Source organism: Ixodes scapularis, unplaced genomic scaffold (genome assembly GCF_016920785.2).
Source record: "Ixodes scapularis isolate PalLabHiFi unplaced genomic scaffold, ASM1692078v2 PGA_scaffold0__279_contigs__length_252992795, whole genome shotgun sequence".
Classification (NCBI taxonomy): domain Eukaryota; kingdom Metazoa; phylum Arthropoda; class Arachnida; order Ixodida; family Ixodidae; genus Ixodes; species Ixodes scapularis.
Genome location: NW_024609835.1, coordinates 16,950,062 through 16,971,753, shown reverse-complemented (window position 1 = coordinate 16,971,753; position 21,692 = coordinate 16,950,062). Strand labels below are relative to the sequence as shown.

The window sequence follows — 21,692 nt, the reverse complement described above, 5'->3', positions numbered from 1 at the left end:
TTTTGTAAGGGCCGCCGCTGGCGCCACCGGTGGCCACTGCTTGACATCAGCCATCACGCAAGTCAATGGAAAGAATACAGACAGGTAAAGGCATGGAGTATAGTGAAGAATGCTCGACAGCGAATATTTTGTTATGTATCGGCTATTATACATGATGTATTATACCTTTTATATTTTACCTGTTATTGTGCGTGTTATATTAGACCTGCTAATCGAGAAATTTAGCACATCTTTAGCACTCATAACAATGAACTACTTCCAATCTATATTTCACATTTGCACAAGTATTGAAGAAGAAAAACTGGCTCCCTCTTCGTGGTCGTTGCACCTTCACAATGCGGACACAAGCATATAATTCGTTTGAAGACGTTTAATGATTTGGGCGTTCGCCGGTGTGTGTGTGTGTGAGGGGGGGGGGGGGAGCGGAGGGGTTCTCGATCTTGTTAAGCTTAAGCAAGGGTTGACGCTCAAAGTTTGCGTCGCTCATTTTATTATTCAGATGTGGATGAGCTCGCATGCTATACAAAAGAGCAGAAGCTCCAGGATTTGAAACGGATCCTGTGTAGTATCCATTAGCGGAAGAGATCGCCCCGACCACTTCTCAACTCGAAACATTGCTTGTCACAAAGACCACGTAGGGGAAATTGGGAAATATTTCAACTGGCCTTTGTTATATTTTGCATCCGCTTTAGGCATTCTTCGGTTCTCGTTCTCCTACGGGCCCCCTGCTTAGGGTAGGTACCCTAAGCAGGATTTTTTAAATCTTTTTTAGTTCTGTGTGTGTGTGCGTGAGGGGGCTAGTTTAAACGAAGGACTCACAAAGCTACATTCTGCTTCCTCAAACATCGCCCTGAATGTCCTTTGTCACGCACTGTGGCTTCCCTGGGGCTTCCCACTCCCAATCCCAGCTCGAAAAAAAGAAAAACGGACCTTTCACAGAAACTGTACATAGAAAGAAATTGACCTCGTTTCCTGCAGCTCCGCAAAGATCATTCTTTTTTCCATTCGAAAAAAAAAACAAATTTTACTTTTGTCATTTTATTAAAAAAAAAGGCGTGGTCCGGGGGGGTCCCGTGGACAAATTGTAACGGTTACAAGTAATTTTATTACTTCAAAAAGTAATCAGACTACTCTTGTGATTACTGCCTAATAAAAGTAATCAACTGATTACAAATGTACTCCAAAAAGTAATTGATTACAAGTAATTTGATTACTTGCAATGCGTACGGCACAAGTCTGACCCTAGCTCAAGCACGTGGAGCGAAGGGCCGTGCTGCAGAACCCACCGATGCAGGGTTCAATGCGCACCGCTGGCTATTTTGATCTGAATAAGAATCGCACCGGCGTGCGGTCCTGTATCATTACTGCGCGATTCTTGTTAAATACGTTGGGACGGTAGTGGCACTGCGGTGGCTAAATTTCTCATCTAAAGCAGAGACACCAGACGGCCGTTGGAAAACTTCTGGCTGTAAAAATGATTTAACTCGGCACAAGCGATTGAAACGATGCGGATGTGGCCAGTTGTATTTTGCGCCGTATGACGAGTAAATAAAAACGGCGGTTGTGGAAATTACTCTTTCTGAAGTTTAAATGAATCAATGCAGGCAAAACTACCGAACCTTGCGATCAATTTATGATGACCGGTCACTAATCTGCAAAACAAGACTAACTGGCCTTCATATACAAAGTCTCCAAGTTAGACAAGCGATGTAATAACTAGGGCTGGGCGTCGAATTAAACTTTTAACCCGATTCTGCGCTTTAATTGATTAAATAGTCGAATAATCGGTCTTTTGTTTTTGCATGCATAATACATAAAAAACTTGTTTTTATTTTTTTTAACACGTGACAAGCGGCGAAATATAAAATTTTGTTTAGAATCAACCTCGAGGTGTGGTTGAGAACTGCTCAAAAGCACTCATACCATAACGTTATTACCTCACCTGCATGAGGCGAAAAGGGTCATTGATGTTCTCCGGCAAAAGTGACCTGCCTTGATAGTTCACAATAGTCTCTGCTGCGCTATACGGCCACCCGAACGCCGTTGAATAGGCTGGTACATGCTGGACCTTCTGCAATTTTCTTTAGTTACAAATCTCGCCCCTACAATTTACTTTTGGTTAAATGTTCACTTAAAGTTTGCCTTTCGTACAGGTGTACTCGACCACGTCTGCGTGGTGAACGCGATGATTTTTTACTTTGTTATGTTTTGTCACAATTCAATCGATTAACGGGTTAAAATTTAATTACAATTAGATCATTAATCAATTAATCGGTAGGTTAATCAATCAATTGCCCAGCCTTAGTAATAACTGATTTTGAAGAGTGGCGGAAATCAACAAGAACGCTTTTGAAATTTGACGTCTGCTGAGTTCAGCTGACTTCAAAACGCCGAACGGTTCCCCGTTGACTCTCGGTCTCGTTGAACCGTACTAAGCTTTTTGCCCAAAAGGGTCGCAACCTCGAAGATAAATTACAAAAATATTTTTTTCTTAAAAAAAATCTCGTTGCCTTGTCAGTTTACATTTTTTAGCACAAAGTGTTGGACAGCATTCCCAAGTAATGTTATAATGATTTATTCTCGAGGGCAACTTACAGATGTAAAGCAAACTGCAGTTTTCCACTTTTCTTATTGAGTCTCATGCATTTAATTGCTCGCGTCAAGCGATGGCTGCAGGTGGTGCCGCTCGATCACTGTAAGACTTCAATATTTCGAGATAAGCAAAAGACATGATTCGGGGTTACCGCATTTATAAAGAAAGGAGAGGTAGAGGGGATAACTGGAGCTTTAGATACGGTATCAGGAAGCTAGGTGATATTGGTGTGCCCTACCGCGCTCTGTTGTCACATTTTTGGAGAGCAGAAAAGCATTTCCTACGACTTTAGAAAGAGCTTAAGGTAGCTGATCACGATCATATGAAGCACCGAGATGGCTGAAATGTTGTACAGGCCCATTCACATAGGAGCGTTTGCTTGCATCTTCTTGCTTACATTACGAATCACCAGGACATCCGTGTTTTGTATGTCACGTGGGAATATACTCCTTCAATAGGTTTCCACGCTTTCTACAAGGCACGGATTAGTCGGTGACTCTCAACGTGAGCCAACAGGCTTCCGAAACACAACACATCGTGTAAACAAATAGTACTCTGTGAAAGGGCCTTTACTCCGAGGTCTAGCTTATTTCTTTTTAACGTAGCAGCTTGGTCGAGTTGGTTGCACATCATTACACATCTAGGCGTGGCAAGTGGTTTCTGCGTATTACCGCAGTGGTACGCTTCATCAAAATAGCTATTTTAGTTCGTGTAAAAAGAGAAGCCAAAACCACATTCAAAAAGAAGAAGAAAGAAGGGTAATAGTTTGCAACGTTCAGCGTACTCCGAACACTGTAAGTTGTTCCAAGGACCATCTTTCTCGGAGCTCCAGGTAAGCAATTACCGGACAGCGGCGCTCAGAGCCACGGCCGTTCGAGCGATGGTCTCGCACGGGTTGCTAGGTGTGCACAACCGCGCGCGGCAACGCCCTCTCCGGGGAAAACGTTTCGTTTCCGCCGGGGCGACATGTGCACGCCTCACGGTCGTTACACACAAAGCTTCCGCCGCCCACATGTTTCACCCGAACTTTACTGCCCGTTCCTAGTCCGGACGACAAGGAAACGCAGCAGGGAGAGAATGGCTGCTTCCGAGTGCCGAGATTCGTTCGTGCGGTGTGGAAACTGCGACTTATGACAGAGGGGACCCCATCTTTCACGTCGCCGCCGCGACATATCATCTTTCCCGACAGTCGTGTAAGAACCCCTCTCACTTTCCGCGGTTTTCTGCGCAACAGCGATGGAAATAGGGTATACATTGTTGGCGTAGATGAGCCCGATGGTGTGATTTGAGGGCAATTGGTAATAATCAGAAACATGGCGCCAAAAAGACATGCCCGCCGGTTTGATTAGGTAACTTATGTTTGTTTCTTCTGCTGTTATTCTTTTGATCGCTATTGAGTGGATAGAAACCGTCTTTGGTTACGTTCTGCTGGCTGACTTATTCCGAAGAAGATGGTGTCGTCTAGATGGCGGATAATTCATCCTCAAAAGTGCTTTGCACAAAATCTTTTCTAGAGGAAACTTTCGGCGTAATCGAACTTACACTTCAAGAAGCTCCTCCACGTCGACTGCAACCCACTGCACTGCAAAACACCAAACAATCGTCTTACTTTATCCTTGAAGCGAACAAAAAAAAAAAAAAAAGCGGTGTCGTGCCTCGCTGGCAATGCGTTGTCCATAGCAAAAGGGTGTCCATCCCTTCTGTCCCTGCGACGTCGTAGTCATTCCATCCTAATATAAATCGCACTAACTGGTTTTTCAAATGGCCAATTATTTGTGTTCGTTTCATAGCGATGCAGTGAAGCATGCTCTTCTCAACCCTACTAGTTATTAGAATGAAGAAACATCTGCATTTTACAGCCCACCAAATATTACCTCAGGTTTGTACGCACTCTTATCAAGGCCCGTGTGTCTACTTTTCCTCATAGAATTCTTAAAGCAGATCTGCGAGACCGAGGGCGAAAGAGGCAGACGGAGAAATATGTTATTCCTAAAGTTAAAGTCGGCGATGTACAACTGACGCATGAAGTGAGGCTGTGAAACACTATGCTTTGTGTAGAATCGCAGGCTGTACAGTCTCCGGCGATATGAAAGACCCACTGGGAGCGCGTGGCCGAGGCAGTGGCTGGCGGGGGCGCTACAAGCGCTCCGGGCAATTCCATTCTGCTTGTAGGGGAGGACACTCACTCGGGGCTCAGCACAAATTGATAAGCGCGCACTTTAGCTGAGCCCCGAGTGAGCGTCCTCCCCTCGAAGCAGAACGGAACTGCCCGGAGCGCTCGCAGCGCCCCCGCCAGCCACCGCCTCGGCCACGCACTCCCAGTGGGTCTTTTATATCGCCGGAGACTGTACCTTCTCTTGGAAAGAGGTTTTCGGCATCGTCACTGCAAGCATAGTCAGCTTAAAGAACAAAAGGCGCTTTCAGTGCCGAGAATATTTGTATCGCTCCTCAGCGAATGACATTGCGACATTAGTCAATAAGAACGCCGAAGAAGGAATGATGAAGCAAGGAGCGTTCGCACAATACCCGATGCCCTAGTCGAGATTCTTTCGCCAGATCGGGGGCCTGGTTGGTTTTCTCATTACAATCACGGATATTTGTTTCGGGTGCAGTAGTGCTCGGCTGAATGTGCGAGCCTCAAATACTCAGGTTGATGTTGCCAAAGTGAAATATCATCGTGCTCTTGTAATTATAGACACCGACAGGATAAAAACGGGAAGGCGTTTTTTTTCGGACACCACGTGTTTATCACGTGGTCTTTGCCTTCCACCGTGCTTTGGCTGGGCGTGCGACCCCGAAGCTCACGAGATGCCAAGTGTTATTGAAGGCAACAAGCTCGCGCTGGAGGCGGAACAACCGACAAATTTCCCTGACATCCTCATCTTGTCACTTACAACAGTATGCTTCATGTGTATCTTAGACAAGTTTAAGTTCAAATAGTTGAAGCCTTTCAGAAGTTCCCTAATACTTACCAAAACTCGGAACGAAAACTCCGTGCAAAGATAATCCATACTCTTTACTGAGAAGAGCCCGCTACCTGGAACCTTAGCGCGGTCGGTCGATATATCATAGAAGAGTGAGGTGAATTATATCCAGGGACGCATTTCTTTGGATTCCTCTTGGCTTGGATGAGCCTTAATGGGCGAGCCTGGCTGCTTGAGAAGGCCAGTCCTTTTGAGCGAAGCTTTTTTTCTGGAACAGGGGATTTTTCTTAATGGTGAGGTTTCAAATAGAGACTTAGTGAAGTCCCTAAAATCAGATGTATGAATATCTATTTAAATATCTTTATGCTCAGTGTGCACATGTTTACTACAAAAGTTTCAAACAGAGCAAATAACTCGGTATTGAAATTCCCTCCTTTAAATTTGAGTCCTACCTGCCTTTAAAAACTGCATAAGCATCGAATACAGTGCAGTGAACACTTTGATACGTTCCGGCAAGTAAGCTTCCGCACGATGCACTCCGAACGCCAGTAATTCGTCTCAGATGGCCTTGTTGAATGACAAATAACCCATTTAACGCTAGGAAGTCAAAATATTGAACCCTCAGTTTTCTACATCATTTGAAACGGCTAGGAGTCTATATGGTGTGCGTGTTCTTAGCTTTTACCTGTTGGTTGGTTTGCTTAACTTATTTTGATATACTTTACCTTGAGTTAAAATTAACGAGACTCGTGTAGATAGCAATAACTAAACTTCGGTGTCGTAAGGTAAGCGACAAAAGCATCCGTCAATAAAAAGTGCAGACTCCGATTAGGCATCTTCAAGAAAAAAAGAGCAATTTAATGTCATTAAAGTGCTTCCGTTAACAAAATCGAGTGATATGTTAAATACTTCTCGCGTGAATTTTTAGGCGTTCGCAGGTTCAAGGCAACAAAAGAGAAGAGGTCCAAACGCGGACCTAGAGATACTTATTTCAATCTCCTGTTCGAGCGGGGGCGACTCTTGCAGAGTTTACAATCAAGATATATTCCAGCTATTCTTCTTTATTTCCTATCGGACTCCAATAAAAGCGCTTCATCGGCGCTGTAAAGTTTAAAAAAAGCACTCCAACTAGCAGTGCGGATTTTGCAGGAAACCAAGATTTTGCAACGCTCCTGGTCTTAAATTGCTGAATTCACAGCACGGTTGTAGTTGTTCAGATACAAAAAAAGGGTGTTTGGCCTTTTGAACTTTAGAAATGCTAAATTCTAATATATGGAAAAGCTTTTGAAAGTTTAGAGAAAGATATATAGTGAAACTATTTAGCCATTTCGACACAGTCAGACTTCTAAAAGAAATCTGGCTTGAGAAACGAAAAACGCATTTCTGATAGAAACGAAAGAATGCGGGCGACCTGATTAGGGAACATGCTAATCTAAACCCTGAGACACAGAAAAATAAATTTTATTTGTCCCCGTCTCAGTGTCTAGATTTACGACTTCCCTGCTCTGTGCTCTGAAACAGGGGTCACACTGCTAATACGTCATTCCAAAGGCAGCCTTCACACACTGTCTGACGCGTGTTTCCCCTTTTTATGATGATCCACATTGGCCACACGAAAACTGTCTGCAGACACGTTTGAAGCAAACGTTTATACTGTGGGGTTTGCTACGTACTGCTCACCCGCCAGAAGGACCAACGAGGCAGATACCAAAACAGACCCTTATCGTCCGCAATCTGACCAACGACTCCTGGCCGCCCGAGTATGTGCGTGGCTCGCGCGCCTTGCTTACGCGTCGGGCGCCGAGCACGAGTTCCTTTTTGTTAGGAACTGTCACCTGACGACAATGACGACGCTCGTTCGTCTGGCACCGATAGCGTGAGCAGCGGTGTTTCCAATTTCGCCATCATGGAATAAATACGTTCCTACGCCTGGCTCCATAGTAGCAGTGTTATATATCGCCACACCGGCGATTTGGTTAACACTTCACTATACTGGCGACGACCACGGACAACCACGCGAGGAACGGTTTCCTGATCGGTGGGCCACCATCGGTTAGCTCCTTAGGAATGGCGTACAGCGTTCCTCTCTTCGAGGATTTCGCAGAGAAGTGGGACTCATATCTTATTAGAGTCGAAGTTTACATCAACTCTAATAAGTGCCGAGTCTCGACACTAGGAACGAAGGCTATTTATGTGTTATCCGCAAGTTTCGCACCAGGAAACGTGTCCGAGCTCACTTATGAGGAGACTGCCAAGCACTTGAATGCTTACTTCACACCTAAGCGAAATGATATACCGGAGAGTTTTCGTTCCTACAACCGTTGACAGGGAGATAATGGCACAGTTCAAGATTTTTTGCTGGACTGACGTCGCATCGCGGACAATTGTAATTTTGGGTCGCTGCTAGACCGCATGTTGTGCGACCGCTTGTTTGTGGGCTGCACAAGGAGAAGCTGGAAGACCCTATTGGCACGCCGGGACCTGACGCTGGATTCGGCGGTGGACATGGCAGTTATTGCAGAGGCGGCCACGAAAGACACCGCGCAGATGGTGAAGCCGGATGGAGGACTACAGAAGATGACAGCGAAAGGGAGTAGAACTTCTCTAATCCGAACTCCAAGCAAGGCCCGAAAGAAGGTGAGGACATCAGAGCCTTGCTATCGTTGTGGAAGAGCCTCACACCTTCCAAGTGACTGCGGGTTTCGGAAAAAACATGTTTTCGCTGTCGCAAGGTTGGACATGTTGCATAGCTCTGTACTTCATGTAGGGGAACATAGGCTGCAAAGGCCAAGGCATTTTCTAGAACAGAGACTGTTCACGATAGCGGTAATGATACCATTTTATACAAAAACCCCAAGACAGGGGTTTTGTTGTCCTTCTTTCCCCCCAGTCTGGGGGTTTTGTCTAAAATGTTATACCTTCACCAGCCTGTTCGCGCCCTAACTTTTTGTTTGGTATTGATACCCTTTTTACACGACCGCATCAAGAGGGTACGATCAACTTGATTGCGCCAGTCCAGCGGCTGTTAGCGTGAGGTGGTGTATACCTGCTCATGGAACTGGACACAGGCTCCCCGGTCTGCGTCATTCCAAAACAGTATACGAAGAGAAGAAAGCAAGCTGTGCTCGTTCGCAACACACCGCATTATGCTTGTCATGCTAATTCAGCAAAGTTCCCATCATTGGGAAGTTGACTTTGAAGATCCGTTATGAAGGACGTCAAGTCAACACGGAGCTAGCAGTTTTGGGATGGAACGGACCAAGTCTGGTCGGCCGCGAAGTTATTCGAGCGTTCTACATTCGTTAAGCTTAAATTTTGTTTCTGGAGTGCGAAAAAACGTTAAGACTTGGATGAGGTCTTTGCAGAATACCAAGAACTCTTTCAACCAGGAATGGGTATAATCGAAAGACTGGATGTACACTAGCACGTGAACCCTGGAGCGACACGCAAATTCTGGAAGGCCAGACCGGTGGCTTACTGGCTACGGCAGAAGGTGACGGAAGAAATTGACCGCCTGGTGGAGAACGGTGTTCTCTCGCCTGTTTCTCATTGTGACTGGGCAACTCCACTCGTACCAGTCGTAAAAAAAAAAAAAAAAAAGAAACGGCTCCATCCGGTTGTGCGGTGGCTTTGAGCTCACCGTAAACAAGGCGTGTCCGACGGAGCAGTACCCTTTACCACTGATCGATGACATTTTCGCTTCCCTGAATGGTGGTGACTGCTTCAGCACACTGGACCTTCGCGAAGTTTACAACCAAGTTCCCCTAAACGAGAGGTCCAGGAGGCTGACAGGACTGAACACGCACAAAGGATTCTTCTGTTACAACCACCTTCCATTTGGCGTGGCGTCAGCCCCTTCGATCTTCCAGAGGAGAATGGAAACCCTGCTACACGGTATATCAGGAGTACAAGTGTATCTGAATGATGTACTGGTCGGGAAGAAGAACGGGGACGGTGGTGAAAGACTTCGCCAGGTCTTGCAGGTGCTCCGTGACAACGAAGTCAAGCTGAACAGAGAGAAATGTTGCTTCCGAAAGGAGAAGTAATCTTCCTGGGACACAGGATTGACAGTAAGGCCGGGCTACATCTAATTGGCCAGAATCTGGAGGCACTCAAGAATGCTCGGGCACCAACGAACGTCAGCAAGCTACGCTCGTTCCTGGGTCTCCTAACATACTATTACCGGTTTGTGTGCAGCATGGCAGTGTTGTTGTCCCGTCTGTATGCTCTATTACAAAAGAGACGCTAATGGCACTAGGGACAAGGTAAGGACAGGGCCTTTCACCGAGTAAAAGCAGCACTGAGTGAGTCCAACATGCCAACTCACTACGACCCTACAAAGCCTTTGGTTCTTGAATGTGACGCTTCACCACATGCAATTGGAGCTGTTCTTCCTTATCGCTGTGGAAGCGACGTGCAGCATGTTGTATTTGGTTCCCAAACATTGTCAAAAGCGGAAAAAAACTACTTCCAACTATAGAACAAGAGGCCTTGGCATGTGTTCGCTGTCAAAAAGTTTAGAGACTATTTGTTGGGTAGGGATTTCACCCTGGTGACTGTCCACAAGCCCTTGGTAGGAATTTTTCATCACGACAAAGCAGTGCCGGGAATGGCCGCGGCCAGGATTCAACGGTTGGGCATAATCTTGGGAGGATACAACTACCGCATCGAGTACCGGGAGGAGACAAGTGACGCCACTGCCGACGCCATGAGTAGTCTTCCCCTGCCTGCGGATCCAAAGGAACCGGAAGAGGAGCATCTTGAAATAACTGAGTCCTTGGAAGAGTTGGACAACGGTCTGGTGACAGCGAAGCAGATGGCACAGATGACTGCGGAAGGAAGGGGCTGTTTGGCGTCATCAACTATACCCAGCGCGGATGTCCGCGGAAGCTGTCGGTTGTATAAAAAGGGCTTCGACCTTTCTGGAGCAGGAAAGACGAGCTTTCGGTGCAACACTAGTTGCTATACTGGGGAAACCGGGTCATCATTCTGAAAAAAGGCCCGCGGAAGTGTCCTCAAGCTCCTACACGAGACCCATCAAGGCGCGTCAGCCATGAAGATGGTTGCTCGCTCTAAATTCTGGCGGCTCTCTCTGGACTTGGCTGTTGTAGACTCCGCCCATCGGTGTGAGACATGCCTTTAACTGTCTTTGCCAGCAGCTCAGAAACCTGTTGACTGGGCGGTGACAAGTGAACAGTGGTCGAGGCTACACTTATACTATGCTGGGCCCGTCGATGGGAAGATGAACTTGATTGTCATCGACTCGCATTCAAAGTGGATTGAAGTGACGGCTACTAACCATGCAACTTCGGATTTCACCATCTGACAACTTCGGCAGTTGTTCAGCAGTTTTGGAATACCAAGGACTGTGGTCACGGAGCAGCCCAGTTTACCTGTAAACAGGTGAACCCTGTTTACAAGTGGAGAGTTTTTTCAGTTTCTGGACAGGAACCGCGTTCACCACTTCTGTACAGCGCCCTACCACCCGCAATCGAACGGCCTCGCCGAACGAGCCGTCCGTACGGTAAAATATTTCTAGGAGGAGACAGCCGGGGCCACATTGCAAATCAAGTTCCGCCGGTTACTTCTCAATTAACGGCGGACACCTGTGGCGTCAAGCAAGTCTCCATTCCAGTTGCTCTTGGTATACCAGCTTCGCTCGCGTCTAGACACATGCTTTCCAGACAAGAGATCACGGCAGACTACGGAGGGCGAGAGGCAGTAACCGCTCTTAAAAACAGGCCAGAAGGTCTTCACGAGATATTTCGGTAAGGGCCCAAAGTGGCTGCCGGAAATCAAGAGCACGGCAGGCTATCGTATGGTTACCGTACAGACCTATTCGGAGCTGGTGCGTCGCCACCAAGATCAAGTGGGCCAGTGTCGAACAAAAGACCCACTCGGGTAACACGAATGGGCTTCCACGACGCTCAACTCGAGCTAGGAAAGAGCTGATGCCCTTTCAAGCTTCTCTCTAAGGGGGAAGAGATTTTAGGAACTGTGACCACATGTAGATGACGACGCTCGTTCTTCTGGCGCCGATAGCGCAAGCAGCGAGGTTTCCAATTCCTCCATCATGGAATAAACACGTTCCTTCGCCTGGCTCCACAGTAGCCGAGTTATATATTGCCAGACCGGCGATTCAGTTAACAATTCAATACACTTTCTTTGCACTTATGTGCAGCAAAACGAACATCCCCCGCCACCGTCCTCTGGCCCCGTGACTGTCCCCTTTGGTTGGTGGTAGTAAAGGAGGAGGGGGTTGTGACGATGCATAGGCGGCGGGATGCGGTTCTTGGAGGCCGCCTCCAGACTTGTAAAGCGGTTGTTGCGGTTGCCCAGAAGGTCCTTAAGGACGGCGTGCCGTCGGTAAGCTCGAAGGGCAGCTGTACGTCGTTCTGGAACGCCAGCTTTCAATACCCGTGCTAAATTATGGTGTCGATGCACTGTGCATTGTCCTGTAGTCCCACCACGGCATGGGAGTCGTGCATATCTGTACCAAGGCACAGCCGTTCTTGCTCTTCGGGAACTTGATCCTCACGACGTTGCCGTACAAGCGGAGCAAGCTGAAGAGCTTCTTGACGTACATCTTCTCAGAGTTGAGGCCGTACACCATCAGCAGGAACCCCTGGTGCAAGCCCGTTGCCTACGCTACGAATAGGCACACGCGGGGCCGTAGCTTGCACCGCCGTCCGGTGAGACTCCGTAGCAGTCCTGGAGTCTGTTGGGGTCGCCCCGTAGCAATCGTTGTCTGCTGCCGGGGCTGTTGAACTGATCGTCTCAGGGTCCACCGTCGTCGTAGTAGTTGCGTTCGGCGTCGTAGCCCTAGGCGGCAGAAGGTCTTCGGCCGTCCGGTACGTTGCCGTAGCTCCCGAAACCACGTGGCTCATCACGGAGGGCAGGAAAACCTCCGGTGGCGGCGGTGGTGGTAGTGATGAATCTAGAAGAGCCGAGAAGAACGAAAAGAACAAAAACTATGAATAGTCTTCTGAAGGGGCTTCTACGAGAAAATATCGGCAACGTTAGGCGCGGCAATATACTAGTTAAATATGCGAGTATACTATTAGTGTTTAGCGCCAAGAACCACACGCAAATTAAGTGGGGACCGCAAGTTCGTCTGCTTCTTACACAGGGGTTGCGACGATGTCCGAACGCCGAGCTTTTATTGGCTGATTGAAAGAAATAGTGGGTAGACCTCAAGGGATCTAGCATTGAAATCTACCCACTATCTTTTCAATCAAAGCCAATCAGAGCTCGGTGTCGTTTTGACGTCACCGCTATTCCTGCGGAAGAACCAGACGACTTTCTCTCCGCATAGGGTGAGAAAAAGCACTAGTTCTCGCCAAAGCCATTTTTAATGCGAATGTTCTTCTAAGTCCCCGTTCGTCACCAACATCTCGAGGAGTACTCTCAAAATTAAGTGTCACAAGGAGTCCTATCAGAATTCAGTGTCAGGGGAGTGTTTTAATTTATTCAGGAGCTCGAAGTCAAGCAGAACTTCAGCCTTTCACTCAACCGAACTCGAGCATCGATTCCACGAGTTCGCTGGATCGATCTCGTCGTACCTCGTGCACATCCGCTGCATGATCGAGTTCTCTCACGACGCCTCCGTCTGCCCAAATTTCGGCCGACAGATCTCGCTGCCCGTGTTCCCATCTAGCGGGGCAAAGCCGAACCTGCTCCTTTCGGTAAGGTGCGAGCCCTCGGAAGATGCAATTTCGATCTGCCCTTTCAGCCGCGCAGTTTCCCCACCGCCAACGCCGCCGGCGGTGCTTGAGAAGTCCAGCACCTCCAGAGCGGTAATAACAGAGGGGCTTCGAATTATTCACGCCCGGCATTCATTTTCCGGGGAGCGGAATCAATCTTTTCTTCCGCCCGCGAGTCCGGGATTCTTACGCGAGCCACTTAAGGGAAATCGATCTGTCCGGCCAGAACTTAAGAGAGGTATGTGTCCCCAGCGCTTGGCGTGGAGAAAAAGCTCTCGAGCAATTACGATGCACGGATCCAGTAAAAGGAATGACGTGCATCGTGCGGAGAGCTACCGTTACAATAAAAGTGAATAAAAAAGAAAAAAAAAGCAGGATTAGTGCAACAAGACAAAAATTGCACGTTCTTAATCTTTACGAACACAAATCTTTTTTTTTTTTTTTTTGTTATTGTTGTTTTTGGGCAAAATTGGTTTATTCTTCGAGCAGCACAATAGGAAAGCGCACACCTTAGTTTCGCGAGAAAGTAATTACACTCGTAAAAATTTTTGTGCTCCTACTTTCGCTCAAAGCACTGGAGGAGCCATCACAGCGATTTGATAGGAGCACACCCTCTCAAATTAGGATGCTGAAATTATAGCCGAAACGAGAATTTGCCTTGTGACGCTGAGCGGGATGTTTGACGTGATTGAGCATGCTCAGTGTTTCTTTATTTTATTTAATTTATTTTTAAATAGAGGTATATTTTACGGTACCTCGGCAGATCGCAATTATTGACTCTCCGGTTGCTTTGCGGAAAAGTTGGCGCACCAACATCTTAAAATGTTTTACAATAGCGCAAAGATCCTTGTGTTAGCACTGAGTAAACGATGCACGCAAGCCCTCAGCGGAATGCCGGGGAGCAAGTCAAACCAGCGCTTTTAGTAAAGCGAAACGCAAACGCATACGCAAGCCATTACAGCGCCATCTATATGTGCGTATGCAAGCTGCTCCAAGCAATCGACGGTATTTCGTCAAACTAATCTGAGTCTCACGCTGTCCCGCGCGTGCCGAGAGCTACGAAAAGAGAACGCAGAGGTCGGCTGCTCCCGCACGCGAAAATAGAAGCCAGTGTACGTGCGTAAAGCTCGCGGCGTTGCGTGCGTATACACCTTTCCAAAAAACACTCGACCCCAGGGGCAACAAACCGTTTTCGATCCCAGACACTGAGTTTGAGGCTAGACTCTCACCGGCGTCCCTCCTAACCCTAACCGAGGGGACTGTGATTTCAACAGGCGCAGCCTGCGTAGGCGCAGTTTCAAACGCTGCTGGAGGCTAAATTCTCGTATTTTCCCGCTATATTTTGTGTTTCATGGTACATGTATGTTCCCGAGGACATTGAGAAAGCATTGTGCCACATTTGAAAAACAAAAAAAGCAAAAAAAAAAGAGAGAAGCTCTAAACTATTTTTGTTGGGTACGCGCGCGACAGAACGAATGCGACTGGAATGTTTAGTTCTAGATAGTTTTTTTTTTCTTAGGATAAGTTTTGACGGCGCCGCGGGATTCGCCGCATGTGAAACGACAAAGCGCTTCGCTGTCAGAAATAAATTGCAACATAAGAGGGCCGAAAGGCATGCATTTTTCACGCTCACAAATAACGTGTTTACCGATGGACAGGACACGGACATAAGTGTTAACATTCGGACAATATATCGTACGTACCACACGATGCAGCGTTATCCGAAAAGAATTTATTTGAGAAAGATCTCAAATAACACAGTCACAGTCAACGACAGTCACATCTTGACGATCGGACGGAATCCGAGAGGACTTCGTTTTGGGGCACGTTTTGGGGAGAGCTTCCTTTTTTCACAACCGCACCAAGGCAAAGAAACAAACGCGACTGACCCGTTTCTCACCCCAACCCGGACAACTATTTTCGGAGATGACTGAGGATTCTACGCGGATTATCTCGGGGAGGGGGGAGAACAATGTTCGCAAAATCGCGTCGAGGGTCGTTTGACGTCCTTCACCTCTTTCGTTTCCCGTGATTGTCGAGCAGAAAAGCTTGAATGGCAGGCACTTACCAGCTTTATTTCTCGCAATGGAAGATAACACAGAAAGGGTACACAGCACGCATAAAAAAAATTAAGTGGTAACTTCCAAGAGGGGCGAGAAAACGTCGAATGCAAAACCGCAAAAACGTAGGCAGAGAACCGCGCTGAGCGGGTCTTTACAGTCCCATAGAGTGGCAGAAAATTTCTAGCTGATGGAGGGCGCGAGAGTCGCACCAGCCGCATCAGCATCAGCAACATGGCGGCGGCATAGGAGCGTTTTTTGGAAAGGTGTATAAGTATGCGCAATTTGGGACACGCGATGCTCACGCAGACGCACAGTGCTTGCATTTCTCCGATGCGCAGTACTAAATATCTATTCTTTTATAATGTCGGTGCGTAGATACTCCGGATTGTATGCTGTTTCGCGATGTACTCGGCACACGGATTATTTTTCTTTTGGTTAGTCTAGGCAATGAGAAGGACGATCGGCATCACGCTCTGATGGTCGAATTGCCTCAGTAGCAAAATAAAAGTGTGAAGCGAAAAAAAAGAGAAAGAAATAAAGACGCGACAGAAGAATGGGACGAACACGGGAATAAAACACAACGGTTCGGGTGGGCGCCCTTTACTGGGATAGTAAAAATATACCACTCTAAAAAAAAAAGAAAAAAAAAGCCTGGTCGTAAAAAAACTTTTAGAAGTACTTTGACGTGTCCATATTTTGCACCCTAAAGAATTTTTTAATCAACGCCTAGAAGGGTTCTTTATGAGAAACCTATAAGGACTTCTTTTCGGCACCTTTTTAGATGCGAAAGAATTCTTCATTGCCCCGTTGCATTTCTAGTGCGAGGCCAGGGGGCGATAGTGCTTGAGGCGAAACTACCCTTCACGTGCTGAAAGAGTTCTTGGGGCGTCAAAGAACCTTTCATGAATGGATTTCTTTACAGACGGCAAACACAGGCAGCAAGAAACAGGAGGGTGAAGTCAGAAAAGGGAGAAAGGGAAGACAGAAAAGGGATTGGTTAGGAAACGACGTATTTGTTTGCGAAAGGGAGGGCGATGGGGAGTGCACAGCATGGGGAAAGGGATTAAAAGTCGACAACTAGGGCCGTGCCAGCAAATAAAAAAATACAGACAAAAAAAGAAAAAAAAAAGAAAACCTCTGTCACAAAAGGCGGGAAGGAGAGTATTCAGGGTGAAATAAAGAATTGACTGTTAAAAAACAAGCAGGGGAGCAACTGGAGGTGTAGCGCCCAAGGGCGGCAAATCAAAATAAAACACCAAAACGTAGAACACATGCTTAATAGGGAAACATTAGTTGCATTAACCGGTAGAGGTAGGAGATTAGTATCCGAACGAAAGTTTAACGTTGAGGCTACGAAGGAATTCTGTTCTGAGATTGAAAACACGATGTTTTTTTTTTCTCTTTCACACGGGTGAGGACGGGGGACGGGAAGGCTGACCAGATAACACGACACTACTCGCTCTCCTTACTGGCGGAACTGATCGAGAGGAAAACAATTATTTGAACTCCGAGTGAATCGCGGGGCAGCACACGCGAAAGAGCCTCTGCGGGTGTACATCCTCATAGTTATTTCTGTAGAGTGATGTTCGTTTGCAGGGCTGTCACAGATAACTTGTCTTGCATTGAGCGAGGCACCGCTTTTCTATGATTCCCCGCCACTCAGACGCCGGTGACTGATTTCCTCTCGTGGGAAGCGCACACGCCTCGAGATCATTACAATAGGCTAAAAAGAAAGCAACATTTCTGATCGTTCGGACATTGTAGTGGATGGTGGGCCTTGGGGGATAATTGGACGAAGCGGTGAAAGCCCATTCCTACGAATGATGGAGCGGTCCTTCCATATACACAAACACAGTGCGGCTTGATATCAGAACCTAACGAATGGCTGACACGTCGACACAGTGCAGGCGAAATAATTGGAATCGAGGTGCCCGTGCTACTCCTTTCTCCACTTTTGTTTAAGAAATGTTCACCTTACAACAAAAACACACGTGATTGATTGCTCTGTAGTAATAAACCAGAGACTGGGACCAAATAGAAAAACAGACAGCCACATACACGGTCTCAAGACAGAGCTAGTTATTTTATACCTATGATTGTGTACTAATAAAATCAGTGGCTGCGTTTTTAGAAGGTGTTTGTGGTTGTCCTTTTATTTTTACTTGATCCCGGCCTTGTGCTCCTTATTATGGAGTTAGTTGACCAGCTTCCCTGCGTTTTTCACCGTGTTGTTTATGGATTTATCTTTCTGAAGAAATGACAGAGAGGATACCCTGAGCGCTTGTCCTAACCAGCGGCTTCATGCTACTTTAAGGAAAAAAATGAAACGACGGGTTCAGCCTTGAGAGAGTAAAAACATGATTACGTTGAGATACACTCACGGCCAGCTACAATTTGCAATTCTTGCATCGTGAATCTTGCTTCGCGGCGTCTTTATTGAGTAATGTCAGAACATAATTGGCTCTCATTGAATAGACAGGCTGTTTCTCGGAACGCTGGCCAAATCAGTCCTGCGAAAAGTACACATCATACAACAGAGAAAAAAAAAAAGGTCGCTGTCGTATTGGTTTTTGTTAAGGGACGCATTTAGGAAACTTGGGAGCGTTCGGTATAATTCAGGTATTAACTACGTCCAGTAGTTAACTTTTTATTAGAAAATTGAAAAAGGCGTGTTTCAATGGCAAATGGGTTGATGTGTTTTCGCCACTGAGCCGGCATGACCACTCAAGCGACGATATTGTTGTCCCTTCTAATTTGCTCAGCTAAACCCTGTCTCTGTCCGTTGAGCGCTGTTATGTTCAACATGTCATCATATCAGTTAGTCCATCTCATCACCCTTCTACGAAACGAGAACCAATTATTGACTTTTATATCGCGTCCGGGGCAGTGTGCGTGCGAGAACTTCGCCGAATCTGGTTAAATTGCGAACTAAAGCAGTTCCGCAAATGCAAAACCAACGCAGCTTTGCATTGAACAGTATCAAGGGAGCGTCGAGCGACGGGAGGGCCAGCGCCGTGTCACAGAGCGCCGCGGCGCTATCAGCGAGAGTGAGCGTGTGTGCAAGAAGCTGCGCTCACACTCGCTGATAACGTCGCAGCGCTCCATGACATTCAGACATGTAACCTTTACTTGGAAAATATAATGAATTACAATTAAAAATTACTTAGAATTAAATATAATGCATTGCCGTTACTAACTACTTGCGTCGAAAAGTAGTCCTAAAGTACTTGCCTAAAGTCCTAAAGTGCTTTGACGCAAGTACAAAAAGTAATTGCGCCAAAAAGTAGTCACCACCTTACAAGTACAGAGCGCGACACTGTTAGCGCGAACAAGCGATCGCCGGTTTTTACAGTTTTTCTCTTTGAAACCAAGGGATGTCATCCAAGTTGTTATTGCTACGGAAAGAGCTCGTTTGGTTCTATAATGTAAGCGATAAAATTCCGTGCTCGCTAATACTATTTAGAAGTAAAATACGAAAATGTGCCGATGTCGTGTTCGCGCTAACAGTGTCGCGATGTGTACATTCACGTTACTTTGCTCGGAAGCTTCTCTAGGAATAAAGAAACAAAAATATGTTTCCATACGTTTGAATTGCAATGCGACTTTCAGTACTTAGTAATAAAAAATAAACGCGATATAGTTTATCCCGTTATCCAGTGGAAGTATTAAAAATGCAATATAGAAGCTCTACCTCCACACCGCGAATGTTTCCTTCCGTTGTGCCTTGGTAGTGCTCACGAGACTCCGAAATATTGCCGAATGCAGAAAGCTGAGAACGCATGTTTGGGCAGAGCTTCGGTTGCGCAGGCGCACGTGTACATCAAATAATTTACGCTGCCGTACCCTCGTGCCCATTACGTTTCCCCGAACCGGCGGCAATTAGGTCGTCTAACGACGTTTCGTTGACAGATCGTTTCGACCAAGAGATGTCCGCGGGTAGCGCGCAAACACCGTGTACAGTCGACTAAACAAAAAAGTACTGCTAGCTCGCAAGGGCTCGTGTATTTACCATCTGCGTACACACAATGCGTACCAGAAAAAAAAAAATAAAAACAAAATTGAAGAGGTTTACAACTCCCTGTAACGCCGATTTAGAGCGCAGCTCTTGAAGAGGAGGAGGGGGGTACGGAGGGGACGGTGTTCCTCTCCTCATCCCTCCTCATCTACTTCTCCCCTTCTCCACGGCTCCTCCCTCTCTTCTCGTTCTCCTCCCTCCATCCTCCTCCCTCCTCCTCGTCGCTTTTCCTCCTTCTTTCTCCTCCCTCTTTCTCCTCCCCCTCCTCCCTCCGCCCTCCCGCGCGGTGCATTATAGGAAACGTCCCATAATGCAACGCGCGCGTCACCGCGGTGCATCATGGCGCGTGTCTCATAGTGCACTCTTGCGTTTACGCCGACGGCGACACGTCACGCCGACGCGTTACGTCGATGCGTTACGGCTACGCCGACGCCGACGCGTCACGAAAAAGCGTTAAGCCGACGCGTTACAACTACGCCGACGGTGACGGCGACGCCGACGCGTCAGAAAAAAGACTTACGCCGACACGTTACGGTCAAGCGTTACGCCCCGACCGCAGCCGAACTCGAGAAACAAGGATCCACACAAAGGCAATCGAGACAAGAGGCGGGCAAGAGGATACAGAGCCGGAGGGCGTTGAACGTGCAGGTTGGCCTCCAGAGGCAGAGTGAAGTTCAAAGCTTGGTATGTGGGAGCCAAGACCTCTGCGGTGCCTATGACGCGGCTGCTTATATTGAAGATCCGCAAGACACCTCATGCACAAGACAAAGCGCATTCCGGCACTGAGCCGGTATGGGTCAAGGAAGAAAGCGGGCGGAGAGGCTGAGACGCTTACAGACGATCATCACTTTTGCCGCCTCCTTGCAGCTCGTAATGGAAACGCGGCACATAAACCACGCGATCCTGACCACGCAGTTGCAAGCAGTCTACAACCAATATGGCACACTGCGGCGCTGTCGCGTTTGCATTGTTCTTGCTTTCCACACGCTCAGTCTACTGCATCTCAGTCAACGGGCTTTGAGAGCCCTTTGGACTCTGACATGCACCCACAAATAAGACATCCACGGAGAGCTCACGCTCTTACCAAGCACGTCAGAAGGCCGCGAGGTCAGCGGTTGGTACGGTGCTCTCGAGGGATGCTCTTGCAAGTCCTCAAATGAGCGAGCGAGGCTCTACAGGAAACGCTGGAATCTCATAGTGGCAGAGGATTCCTCTTCAAGCGCTGCGTATGGCCGTGCTCACGATAGTCCCCGACCCTCTACCCCTGCCGGCCCTTCACACTCTGCATCAAACCGCCAAGAGACAGGCAACAATCGCCCACCCCTCAGCCAAGCAGGTGCCGCCTTGGGCGGATGGAAATATAGCGGGCACGTCACAGACCGCAGCGAAGCCGCGTGCAGCGATTTCGGAAAAACTGATTAGGATATCATTTCCGCCGTCCAGCCTCCACATGTGTACCAAGTTTCTCTGGACTACCAGACCACATTCTGTGTTACATCTGGCTTTGTTTGCCACGCGAATTAGGCGGAGGTAACAGTCCTTAACCCAAAGATTCGGAGCTCTTCGGTGTAAATATTTTGTGCCGAACAAAAAATCGGCGTTTATCGAGGCATGCTAAAAGGAAGCATGACACCGGCGTAGAATTTCTTAACCTATATTGAACATTGGCGTGGCCTGTATACCGTATTTTCCGGTCCTCGGATTATACATGTTTCAAAGCTGAAATGTTACGGGGACTACTTGCAGGTGCGGACTATACAGGGAGTTTCTTTATACGATCGTTCATTATGACGAAATTCGTCAATGAAAGAGTATGTTGATGATGATTCATGTATGATGCAAGCTTCTTTGTGAGCTAATAAAGTTTGTCAAGGTGTGCTGTGCATGATATTTTCTCGTCGACTAAGGGCCTGGTACGGGCTACGCACCGGGTGCGGACTGTATTCCTTAAATCCGGTACTTGGAATCGCCCCTTTGTCTTCAAGAGACGAAATCGAGACAAGGGGTGCAGGTCCCGAAGAAAGAGGCTGCCTCGCGGATAGTTCAGTGCTAATCGCGTTTCAGGTCAGCAGAAAACAATACTGTAGCCCAGTAAGGGCAGCCACCATTCGAGGTTTTCGGGATTCCCCGTTTTTCATCAAACCTGCTTGGAGGTTAATTTTTGGTGTTTACTGCCATTTACTGAAAACAAGGAACTTTACCTTTACGCCCTCGTATATACGGGGTGTTTATTTTGAAGCTTAATATATTTGTCTTGAAAAACATCTCGAAATGCGGTCTGTGCAGGTAAGTTATACGGCCAGAGGGACATAGTACAGGGGTTTAGTCGTAATGGCTTGTCGGCTAGTTAACTAAAATATGTTACTGTAGAAGTACGGTAAGCGCGGGCAGGTC

At 47.3% G+C, this 21,692-nt stretch overlaps 1 pseudogene; it reads right to left on the bottom strand.

The window, feature by feature from the left end:
• Positions 1 to 11,688: 11,688 nt before the first annotated feature.
• Positions 11,689 to 13,099, bottom strand: LOC120846897 (annotated as a pseudogene).
• Positions 13,100 to 21,692: the final 8,593 nt, after the last annotated feature.